Source organism: Aquarana catesbeiana, linkage group LG03, assembly GCF_042186555.1.
Source record: "Aquarana catesbeiana isolate 2022-GZ linkage group LG03, ASM4218655v1, whole genome shotgun sequence".
In the NCBI taxonomy this organism is placed as follows: domain Eukaryota; kingdom Metazoa; phylum Chordata; class Amphibia; order Anura; family Ranidae; genus Aquarana; species Aquarana catesbeiana.
In genome coordinates this window covers 460,509,249-460,521,637 of record NC_133326.1, presented here as the reverse complement: position 1 = coordinate 460,521,637, position 12,389 = coordinate 460,509,249, and positions in this window count along the sequence as shown.

The following is a 12,389-nucleotide window of genomic DNA, read 5'->3' as shown; positions in this document are numbered from 1 at the left end:
TGCGGACACTCACCTGTTGTGGTGCCAATTTCCACCACATCTTCCTCCTCCTGCTCTGCTTGGCTTGGGTGGATTTCCCCTTCTTCCAGAGGTGGGGTGTCTGTGGTCTCCTCGGATGAGGAATGTCCTCCGAGTCTTTTATCCCCTATGTAAAAAAAATAGGTATACTTAACACACAGATATTTGATGGCAGAAATAGGAATATGAAACATTGCTTGGAAGTGGGGTACAATTGTCTATTTTGGCAGAGTTCCAAGATGTAGAATTTTTAGTGTCCTTTGTCAAGCATCAATACTTTACCTGTTTTGTACAAGCTTCACAGATGGAGACACCCCTATAGTATACACTGGAGCACCTGTGTGGGCCCCCTAATAAAAAGGGTGTTCATGTGTCCCACACTAGTGCTCCAGCATCCAGATGTGAAAACTACTGCTGAGTATCCTCTCCTTACACAGAATCGAGTTTGCATTTTATTCTAGTTACAAACCCATCTACACAACCAAATTATTTGCAGACAAGTAAGCCATAAAAAATGTGGGCAAATGCATATGGCCAAAACAATGTTGTTTTCTAGGCCGAATGAACAATGTTTCATACGAACAAATAATGTGCCCATGAACATGAAAGTAGCCATTTTAAACTGGATAACAGTTAAGAAAAGCACATGGAGCAGCACGAACGTAATAAACATAAAGAATAGGAACACAGGACAGCTACTTACTTTTTTGCAGCACTCTCCGGATCTTTCTGTACTGCTTGTGCTCTCTTAATTTTAGGTCCGACCACCTCTTCCTGAGCTGATCTTTCGATCATCGTACCCCGAAATTCCTGTGCAGACTCTTGACCACTTTCGCCATGATCTTGGCCTTTCGGACATTGGGGTTGGGGTAAGGTCCATACTTCCCGTCATAGTCGGCCTTCTTCAGGATGTCCACCATCTCCAACATCTCCCCAAAGGACATATTTGAGGCCTTAAATCATCTCCTTCTGGATCGGGATGTTTCTGGCTCCGGGCTTTCCTCCCCCTCCTCCTCGTTGCTGTAATTAGCACGCACCTGTTGTGTCTCTGCCATGTGCTCTTCCCCCACTGCGCCGAACGAGAAGGGGCAGGAAATAGAATAGAAAGAACGTCGGGGGCGGGCGGAGTTTCATGCATGCGCAGTGTGTATAAAGCGTAACACGCGTGCGTAGTACGTACGATCTGTGAGTGGCGGAAGGAGTATCGGAGGCGCCGATCGTGATAACGAACGTAAGATCTAAACTTGGGCCTATACTGCTTCTAGACTGAGGCCTATATTGTAACAAGATTAGGAGAGTTTTGCCTGACATTAGGGTTTGTCTTGTGTTGTGTCTTGCAGAGAAAATGGATGGCTTCAATGACCACAACTTTCTCTCCCTGTTCATTGACAAATACAGGGAGCTGCCTGAGGAGCACTTATCTTAGGGAACGCAAGAGGGTCACGGATTCCCAGAGATCAGGAGCAGCAGCAGATGACATTTATGTCCCCAGGCTGTGGTACTATGAGAGACTGCGATTTCTGTCAGACCAGACTGGAGTCAGGGAATCACTCTCAACTCTTCCTTCCACTCTTCCTTCCACCCCAGCTGAGGCTTTCGATGTCCAACCTGGGACTTCCAGCCAGGAAGAAGTGGAGGAGCCCAGCTTGAGCCAGGTATAGCATTCTTCTATAGATTTCTGGTCAATAAAGAAATTATATTTACTAGATGTTATTATTGATCACTAATTGCTGATTTAATAAAGTGTTTTACATATCAATAGACAGTAGTGGGCAAAAATAATTGGGACAAGAATGAAAAATGCTGGGCTCAGAATGATAGTCTTTTATATTTGTTAACATTCAATTTGCATCAGTCATGAGATGAAAATTGTGTGTGATTGATGAAGTAAAAACTAAAACTATGTCCTTTTTCATGCACAGGAAGACCTCAGCCAGGACGAGGCTCTGGAATGTGGCACACAGGAGGAGGCTGTGGAATGTAGCAGCCAGGAGGAGGTGGAGGTTAGTGGCAGCCAGGAGGAGGCAGGGCTAAGTGGCAGCCAGGAGAAGCCTGGGACCAGTAGCAGTCTGACCGAATCGCAGGTTCCTCCCCTCCGCCTTCCAAACAAAAGACCCAGGAGGGGGGGTCACATGCAGTATTCAGCTCTCAGGCTCATTCAGGAGGCTTCTGCGTCCCTCAGAGCCATCCCCACTCCTGCATGGCTACCACCAAACTGCAGGGCATGCAGGAGGGCCAACGCCAGCTGTGTGAGGACCTTCTTTATAAAGTCTTAACTAAGGGGATGAGGGGTGAAATCACACCCAATACCCATGCGATTGAGTTGGAACATCCTCCTCCTCCTCCTCCTCCTCCTGCCACAACTACACCACCACAGCCACATTGTGGAAGGAAGCGTGGAAGGAAGACCAGAGAGTGATGACCCTGGGTTCAGTCTGGTCTGGCAAAAGATGCAGGCTCTTGTATGACCACAGCCTGGGGACATACATGTCATCTGCTGCTTTCATGATCTCTGGGACTTCTGGACCAGACTGCACTCCCTTAGATATGGACTCCTCAGGCCACCAATTTTGCCGTAAAATAATTGATTTCTGCCCTGGGGGTCAAAGGCTCTGCCAATTTCTGCTGTTTCTCCAGCGTTGCCTCCCTCTTTGTTTGGTTATGAGCCCTGAATAAAGGTTTTTTGGTTTCAATTATACTCGCCTATGTGTGTTTTCCTTCAGAAAGGACAGTTTGTTTGTGCGGAGGCAGGTACATTTCAAAGATACAATGTGAAATTAACAAGAGACACCAACACCAAACAATCTCCTTGAGATTAAATAAATCAAGATAATATTGGTGTTGTGGTAACTTGACACACAAAAATATTCTGGATGTTAAATAACTAAAAAAAAAAAAAACAAGATCAGCCTTGGAAAAAAAAAACAAACCAAAAAAAAATCACATCAGGCTTTAAAAAAAAAAAAAAAAACACAAAAAAAAATTATATAGATTTTTGGTCAGATGTGACAAATCATAATATATTGAGGGAATCACGATAAATAAGAAAGAAAGAAGTTTGTGAGAACTCTATGTGAATATCAGCAGCAAAACTACTTCATTCTTCCTGCATTATAAAGAAGAAGAGAGTGCGCTGTATTAAACAATTTTAAAGATTGCAGCCTGATGAAAGTGCTCTATCCATTCCGAACGCTAATTTTACCAGACCGAGCTGTTCCGTCTCGGAATTTCTTCTGAGCATGCGTGGCACTTTGTGCTTCGGAATTGTCCACACACGGTCGGAATTGACGCGATCGGATTTTGTTCTCAGAAAATTTTATAGCCTGCTCTCAAACTTTGTGTGTCGGAAAATCCGATGGAAAATGTCCGATGGAGCCCACACACGGTCGGAATTTCCGACAACATGCTCCGATTGCACATTTTACGTCGGAAAATCCGACCGTGTGTGCGGGGCATAAGAGTCCTAGAATTTGAATTATGTTTTAGAACTAAGGAAACACCTACAAGGATCAGATGACCATACAGACGCCCAGGGTGCCATTTCCAGTGGTAAGTTTGTTTCCACTGGCTGGCGCCAATTGCGTCTTTCCCTAACCTTTGTGTGGACCTTGTCCACACAAATGGCTGCAGTTATTTTCTCATCTTTCTGGTTACACTTCCTCCTTTATCAATGGATTTTTATACATATCATTTTTGATGTTTTTTGGCCTTTTTGGTCATTTACATCACTGCTGACAGTCCTAGAGGTGTTGTCTTTTCACTTCGGGTGCACCACCTAGTGTCACTTCCGGAGTGCCTAGCACCATTGACTATACTGATTTTATTGATATATTTCTCTTCCTGATTCAGCCAGAAGTGTTACTTCCGGTCTTACTGCCTATGGGCCGATGCCCCTGAAGCGTCCGCCCCTCCCCTAGGTTTTGGGGCCGTTTTTTGGCACCAAATTTGGAGAGGGTATTTAAGCACTCTGGTGGGGGTTCAATAGAGATCCAGCCTGAGAGGAGGAGGATGTTATTTTATTCACACACCATCTGACCCAGGTATTTTATGCCATTTTGAGGAAATCCTAGGCTAATCATTGAGGAACCCTTACTTTGGTTTAGGGTCTTCTGACTGATTTCAAATTTTGTTGTTGTTTTTAGGTTTCTTGCTGTTTTTTCCCCTTTTTGGGGCTCTGCCTTGGGAAAAACACGAACTAATGCAGCAAAATAGCTTTGACTTTTGGTTTAAAGCTAGTCCTTTATTACAGGTACAGATCCCCCCCTTTTTTCTTTTTTTTTTTGAAATAAAGAATAAAAAATAAAAAACAAAGAATTAAGAGATTCAAATTAAAGATTGCAACAATGACAAAAAAATTTTTATTCCTCTCTCCATCCCCATTCTAGGACCTCTGCCATCAGTTAAAAACATGATTTTACTCTCTGTGGTCATCAGTTGCTTCCTGACTTAAGTAGTTGAATTACTAGAGTTTATATTCAATTCACTATTCAATTTTTTGAAAGACCTGCATACATTTAAATAAATCCCATTTTGGCTGAAGTATTGTATTGGCAGATTGGATATGTGGTATTACTTTTGCTCTGTACTTATATTGATTTCTTGATTGTCCCATTTTTGTTTATTGTGTAATTTTTGTATTGTTTTTCTCAGTGCCTGACAGATATTACTCTCCTGATGAAGCCACGGCATGTGGTGAAACATGTGGAGAAATAAATCCTTCGGTTGCACTATTTAAGATTGTATCAGTACATTGAATGTAAACTCTTTTTACAAATATGTTTTTATCAACTTTTCTAAATAACATGTGACATTTTTTTACATAAACTTTGTGTCACCCTTTGCACCTTTAAAATCCCACTTCCCTCCATGTTTTGTTCACACAAGACCTGCCCAGCCTGCTGGTGGCTTGTGCCTCTTTGTGGTACCACCATCAGGGGTGGAGTGCGCTTAGTCGCAAGAGGGTACCGCTCTCAGCATCTCGGCCTCAGTGAGTATCTTTTCTGACACCCCCCAGGTACAGGTTTGCAAATAAGGTCACACAACATGTGCCCATTGCAACCCCCCATACCTGAAGGAAGTGGGAGCCATCAAAAGTAAAAATGTTACGTGTCAAAATGTGTGAAATATTTAGGGCTAGTTTACACTTGCTTCAAAACATGGCTTCCAACACACTTTGTTAAAGCTCTCTAAATGCCAGTCAAAGCTCCTGTCACTAAATAAAATGGTTAGCTTACAGTCCTGTTTACACCTGCTTTTGTTTGGTGCTTCATTGAGGCTTCGATGAGGCTTTGATGAGACTTTGGTGGGGCTTCGATGGGGTTTCGGTGGGGCTACAATGGGGCTTCAATGAGGCTTTGATGAGGGTTCGGTGGGGCTTCAGTGGGGCTTCAAGCGAGCTTTGCCATAGACTTCTATGGTGGCTTTGAAGACGCTTTGAAGCACCACTAAAGCTACATGGGGTATAATTTTTGAAGCGAAGCCAAAGCAAAGCAAAAATCAGGTATAAACAGGACTGTAAGCTTTGATGGGGTTTCAGTGGGGCTTCATTGGGGCTTCGGTGAGGCTTCAATGAGGGTTTGGTGGGGCTTCAGTGGGGCTTCAAGCGAGCTTTGTCATTGACTTCTATGGAGGCTTTGAAGACACTTTGAAGCACCACTGAAGCTACATGGGGTATAATTTTTGAAGCGAAGCCAAAGCAAATCAAAGCAAAAAGCAGGTATAAACAGGACTGTAAGCTAACCATTTTATTTAGTGACAGGGAATTTGATTAGCGTTCAGAGAGCTTTAACAAAGCCTGTCCGAAGCCTTGTTGAAGCCGAAGCAAATGCAAATGAGCCCTTATAATGAATTGGTTGAAGTTAGAGGAAGCCTCCCACTTTCACCTAAAAATTTACGTACAGTTTCTAATCTCGTTTTTATACAACTGTTGTAGTCCCATTGCCTTTAAAGTCTGACCCAATGATTCCCTTCTCCCTTTTCCTGTTTCCAGTTATATTTATGGATGTGGCACAGGGAGTGACTCTAGTATTTGTACAAATTTGGAAGGTCTTTTTATTCTGGCTTAAATCCAGGTTTGATAGTCAAATACCTTATTGACGGACACTTTTTTGGTAAAACACACACACACAAAGTGTTAACTTTTAGTGTGTGAGGTCATTCTTACATCACGGATTTGTATATATGTCTGTCTCCTATTGGTTTTTGGTACTATTTAAGATAATTGTAAAGGAAAAGATGATTGCAGTACATTACTCAGCAGGATCTAAAAATATAGGAATTTAAAAAATCTCACTGTGAAATACACTATCAGATATGTCGATCTTTCTTAGAAACTTCATATGCTTGATGCACAAAAGTTATGCCTTTAAAGAGTTATGTTTATTTACAAGAGTTAATATATTTTGATAAACATTTTTTAACCCTTAAATATCTCAAAAATAAACTAAGAAAAAGAACATTAAATAATATACATCCTCAGGCTACTTACTGTATAAAACTGATGTATCTGAAAAGAAAATATTTCACAATGACTTGTAATTACTTCACATTGAACTAGTTTATAAGTGTTATTTGTCTATGCATGCCAACATATTTTAATAACCCTATAGATACAGTATCTTTATTATTATTATTTAATTTCTGTTATGTCATTTTGTATTTATATCAATCCTATTATATTTATTTTTGCTTGTAGAGTCTTTATATTTGTTATTTTAGTGCTCATGTGTTACACTTTGGTGGCAGCCCTTACTGAACTCTTGACTTACTAAACCATACAAGAGAAAGCTTTGCAATTTAAGCATTAATATAAAACAAATTACAGAGAGAGGAACCAACTTTTGGTACATGTTTCTTAATGGTTTCAGTCCAGCAGTGTTTTCATGCCCTTTCATATGAAGTAATGCGCTTTTATAGTAGAGGTCCCTTTGAGTGTTTTCTTAAATCTGTATGTTTTGGTGTTTTCATATTTGCAAATTTCTTATCATGTATGATGTAAAGTAGGGGGAAAAAATGCCCTATCACCATAACATCAGAATAGAAAAAAAAACACAAAAGAAATTAATAATAAAATAACAAAAAAAGCTTTCCTAATATATAAAAGAACAAAAAACTGAATATAGGACTTGCCAACAGTTGCCAACATAAAAAACATGTCAAAAGACATCAAATATGTGTTACATTCCCCCACAGGCTAAAATCTTCCATGTGCAGGGCCAGATGCAGGAACATAACCAATAGTAATCACTATGCGTTTCACCAATGGCTTCCTTATGAGTACAATTAGTATTCAGAATCATATGACCTTAGGCACACGTGAAAAAAAACAAAAAAACAGTATATATATATATATACACACATTACAAATATAACAGGTGAATTACCATGTTACATCACAAATATAACAGGTAAATTACCATGTTTAGACCACAATGTCAGGGAGGAGAGAGGGGGGGAGCCACGCACATCCAGTTCAAATGAGAGAGGACAACGCATCAGGGTCAGTGCAGCTGAAGAGGGGCCTCACTATAGCTGAAAAATTTTAAAGAATTCCTGCCTACTTAATATGACAAAAAGAGCAGCTGACACTACAATCAGACAAATTGTGGAGTTGATAAATCAAAATAAAGTGCAGCACTAATCAATATTACATAAGCAAGCAAAAATGTGTAAATATGCAAACAAACATATAATTGTGCAAATACAAACTAGGTTGTGCATGTAGATAGCATAAATGAATCACCAATTAATATAAAGTGCAAAGTGCTATAGAATGATAAAAATTAAAAAATCCACATAAGAAGATTGAAGCTCAAAACAGCAAATGAGAACAATGCATTAACCCTTGAAGGTAAAATCAGAAAAAATGGCCCTTAAATGTGAATGAAGGTGAATCACTGGTAGCTAAAAATATTTTTGATAAAAATTGCTGGATGTTGGATAGTCAACGGCACCACATCCCTATATTATAGTACATAGATAGGAAGAGAATGATGGGATTTTTAGAGTGCCAAGAATAGATCAGGAACAAACCAATATATAAAAATATCAAATTTATTTATACATAAAAACACCAGGATATCGCCATACTGTAACCATATTGTGGATGAACAGCAATATTTTCTTGCTTTCGCCATGCAATGGCTTCCTCAGGACATAAGTACTGCATGCATGGTCACTATGAATTTAGAACAGTATATTAGAGACATACAAAATTGATGTATATTATATAACATCTCAATACAAACAATAAACACATTTAAAAACTCTCAAAGAGCATGGAACCAGAAAGCCAAATTCAGCATAAACCTACCTGATATAACAAATATCCTACCAATAAAATTTATCGGCTCAGTTAGCTAGGGGACATTGATAATGTCAATCATTGATAATGATAAGATGAAAATATCTGGTGCACCACAGAGGGGGACATAGGAACTCCAGTGGCAGTAGGCCTGTCAATATGGGAAGATATTATTTGAAAAGCCATCACATCCTATATAGATATTAGGACCAAATTGGCAAACGTATATACCTATACTAATATACACATACATACAATCCAACCAATAGGTTGAACCTACCAGATAGTCCAAAGTCTATAACAATGACAATGTTCTAAAATATTCATCCCAAAAAGGAGGATTGTCTCATGTTGTCTCATGTTGAAAAATGTAAACTTCCAGAGTGAAATTCAAAAGCTTTTAATAGTCCTGCATTAACAATAAATGATAGAAGGAACAGTTCAGCAGTTAACAATCCACTCCATCCTCAATCAGAAAGAGGGAGGATTGAAACAGTACCAAACCTTTTCTTTACCTTCACAGGATGGTGCCACATATATCTCTTCCCTCCAGTATCATGCCACTGCAAAAATGGCAGTCTAAGGGGCCCTTTCATGCCCCCTCCACTTCCTCCAGTGTCCAATAGCACTGAAGGAAGCGCGGACACCTAAATTAGCCACTGCAACGTCACATCTAGGCGCGAAGAAAACAACAGTGCCATGTTGGAAAATCTGGCAAGAGCAGGGAGTGGCTTCAGGCTGCACAACCCTTATCCACTCAACTCCGCCCAAGCCCTAATGGAAATTAGGGCAATAGGGCAGAATCCTGTTATGGGGCATGCTGAGCAAGTGGCCAGTGGCGCCAGCGTCAAATCACCCATAAAGGAAATCCTCAAGGGGAATAATGGCGACACCCTTGGCGTCCATATGGTCACCTATCTCCAAACAATGAACCTCTTAAAAAAACACAGCACGCCATCTAGTGGCTAAGCATGGGAAATACAATCCCAGCATATAGAACTTATTTACTATTGACATATGAGCCAGATATCTAAGGAACAATTCCCTAGATAAAGTACAGAATGTATTAAAGGCAGGAATATCTGAAAGGCTTTGAAATTCCATGCATAAATGAGTTACAAAATGTTTTTATTAACCACTTAAGGATCGGGTCTATTTTTCAAACTTGTTGTTTACAAGTTAAATCTTTTTTTTTTTTGCTAGAAAACTACATAGAACCCTCAAACATTATATATTTTGTTCTAACACTCTAGAGAAAAAAATGGCGGTCCTTGCAATACTTTCTGTTACACCATATTTGCGCAGCAGTCATATAGATCCTTCCTGCCTTCCATGTGTCATATAGATCCTTCCTGTCTTCCATGTGCCATAGTGATCCTTCCTGCCTTCCATGCACCATAGTGATCCTTCTTGCCTTCCATGTGCCACAGTGACACTTCCTGCCTTTCATGCGCCATAGTGATCCTTCCTGCTTTCCATGTGCCATAGTGTTCCTTCCTCTCTTTCATGTGCCATAGTGATCCTTCCTGCCTTCCATGTGCCACAGTTATCCTTCCTGCCCTCCATGTGTTATATAGATCCTTCCTGACTTCAATGTACCATAGTGATCCTTCCTGCCTTCCATGTGCCATAGCGATTCTTCCTGCCTTCCATGTGTTTTTTAAGCCACTCCCACTGTTAGGCGCAGATTGACCACAACCATCATTTGCTACTATGTGATGCATGCACTGCAGTACTTATTCTTTGGCTCCATCCTAGGATCCACAGGTCCTTCATAATCCTCTATTTTAGCACTCTCTCTATTTTCAATATATACAAAACCAGATGTATTGGAAGTAATTTTCTAAATGATTGTGTTTATGGTTTGTATGTTGAGGTTTCTATGTATCCCTGAGACTCCAGCTTGTGGCACAGCAATCAAAGCATATTTTACAGATACAAGGAAGCCCAGGTTTTGTTTAACCACTGCTCGTAAGCACCTCCCACTATTATGTTTGGCCAATCCCACTTTTTGCTGTGGCGCGCTACACAGGTCACATCTCTCTAAAATGTCCCACATTCTAAAGTTCAAAAGTTGGGAGGTATGTACAGTATATGCATGAAAAGAGAGGACAGGGAGCCATCTCCCAGCCTCCAGATCTATGCCAGCCAAAAATCAAATTAAACTGACCTCAGATGCTCAAAGAGTAGACTCTCCCAGACCGGTCCTGGCTATTGCTTTGATTGAAGAGGGTAAGGTGTCTGCTTAATTCGCCTCTCCACCTCACCTATATAGAAGTGCGGCTCCTCCATGACTACCACTGCGGGGATGCAGGCAGGCATGTTTCTAGGCATGCGTGGGTGGAAGCTAATGTCCACGCATGTCCAGAGATGGCGGGGCGTGGTCAAGATGTGTTCCCCACTGGACTTCCGAATTGAAACAGCAGATCAACGGAGGTTACACACGTAAAGGGAGATGGCTCCCTGTCCTCTCCCCCCCTTTTCACGCATATAGACACGTGTAAGCAAATTGTTTCTTACAAGTGGTTGTCAAAGCTTAATTGAACAAGCTGAAGTTAGAAGCTGATTGAATACCATGTACAACAGCACCAGATTTTGCACTCTCCAATTTTAGTAAACCAAACCCTATGGCAGCTCTGTGTCTCCCTTTTATCAGTTGTGAAGAGGCTTGTTTAATCAAAAGCCTTCCTTTTGTCCCTTCTAAGCCTGCTGCAATATTTCAAAGGCCATGCAGTGCATTATAGTTTTAAAAAAAATCTCCTTGGCAAATTTGCACATACATTAACTGGGAACACAAATGCCAATCCCATAGAATTCACCTGGAACTTATGGTAGAGGCAAACCTGAACCTCATCCCTAATTACGAATAAGTGCCCTTGGAGCACATTTGTGCCCCAGGGCATTAGGACCCAGTGGGTAAAGTAAAGGATCTGTGGCTGTTGGGTTATGACAAAATCAACCCAAAATCAACCGAACAGAAAAAGATAGTAGAATATGAACAAATATCACTGTTGTATAGGCATACAAACTACTGAATACTGACAAAACTACTCAACTGATGAAAGGGGATGTTAGAGAGTCCAGGATTGTGTATCCCATTGTCCCTTGCTCTATCACATGAGGAGGAAGACACCAGAGCAGTGATTCTATATAGAGATGATGCACAAATGCTGGCTATAGCAGAATCTCTCCTGCTTTAGAAGTGGTGTTCCATCTGTTGAGTAGTAGCTGAGCCAATCCCTTTGAGAGAACTTGCTTTCAACACAGAGACTGCTCATCATTTCCCCCCACTTGTGAGTGCAATATATTTTCTTTGTTTTATATATTTAATAAAAGGACATGCTACACCATATGGTTGCTTGGCACCCCTCTCCTCCCTCTTTTTATCTAATTACCAATAACCCTAGTCACTTACATTTCAAAAGGTTTAGGGCTGCATCAGACTACCAAGCATTGTGCTGAACTGCAAAATGAATGGGCTGAATGCAAGTTAACAAGTGACATAAAGTGCATTAATGCAACACACAACAACAGCAAAGTGTGAATAGGCCCTTTGTGCTTTTATGTTACAAAAAAGTGAACATATGATTAAATAATAATAATATATCAGTAGGTATATTCAGAATGCATGTTGAATGCATATGGTTACTATTACACGCTGAGCACTAGTTATAAAACAACTTTATAATTTACAGGGCTGCACAATGAGGTTGCACAAAGTAAATTGGCAGGTAGTGAACATCAGTAAATACTTGAGGTTCAGGAGGGCCCCACTCCTGGGAAATCATATCGAGCTACAGAGACCCTCCAGGAATAAATGCAATGGGAAATAAATAGCTTTTAATAATATGAATTCTGTTCTAAACAAGTTGAAAGTGAATCTGGGTCAGCGTTGAAAAGTGTGATACATTTTTAGAAAAAATGTAAATGTAGTAACTCTTTATGGCATTACATGATAAATTTCAAGAGTAGCAAAGGCTCCAGGGGGTTCTGCGTAATTTATAGTGGCCTGAATATAATAAATGATTGCCGTTAGCAAACAAACTGCTTTTTATGTGATATGCTGTTG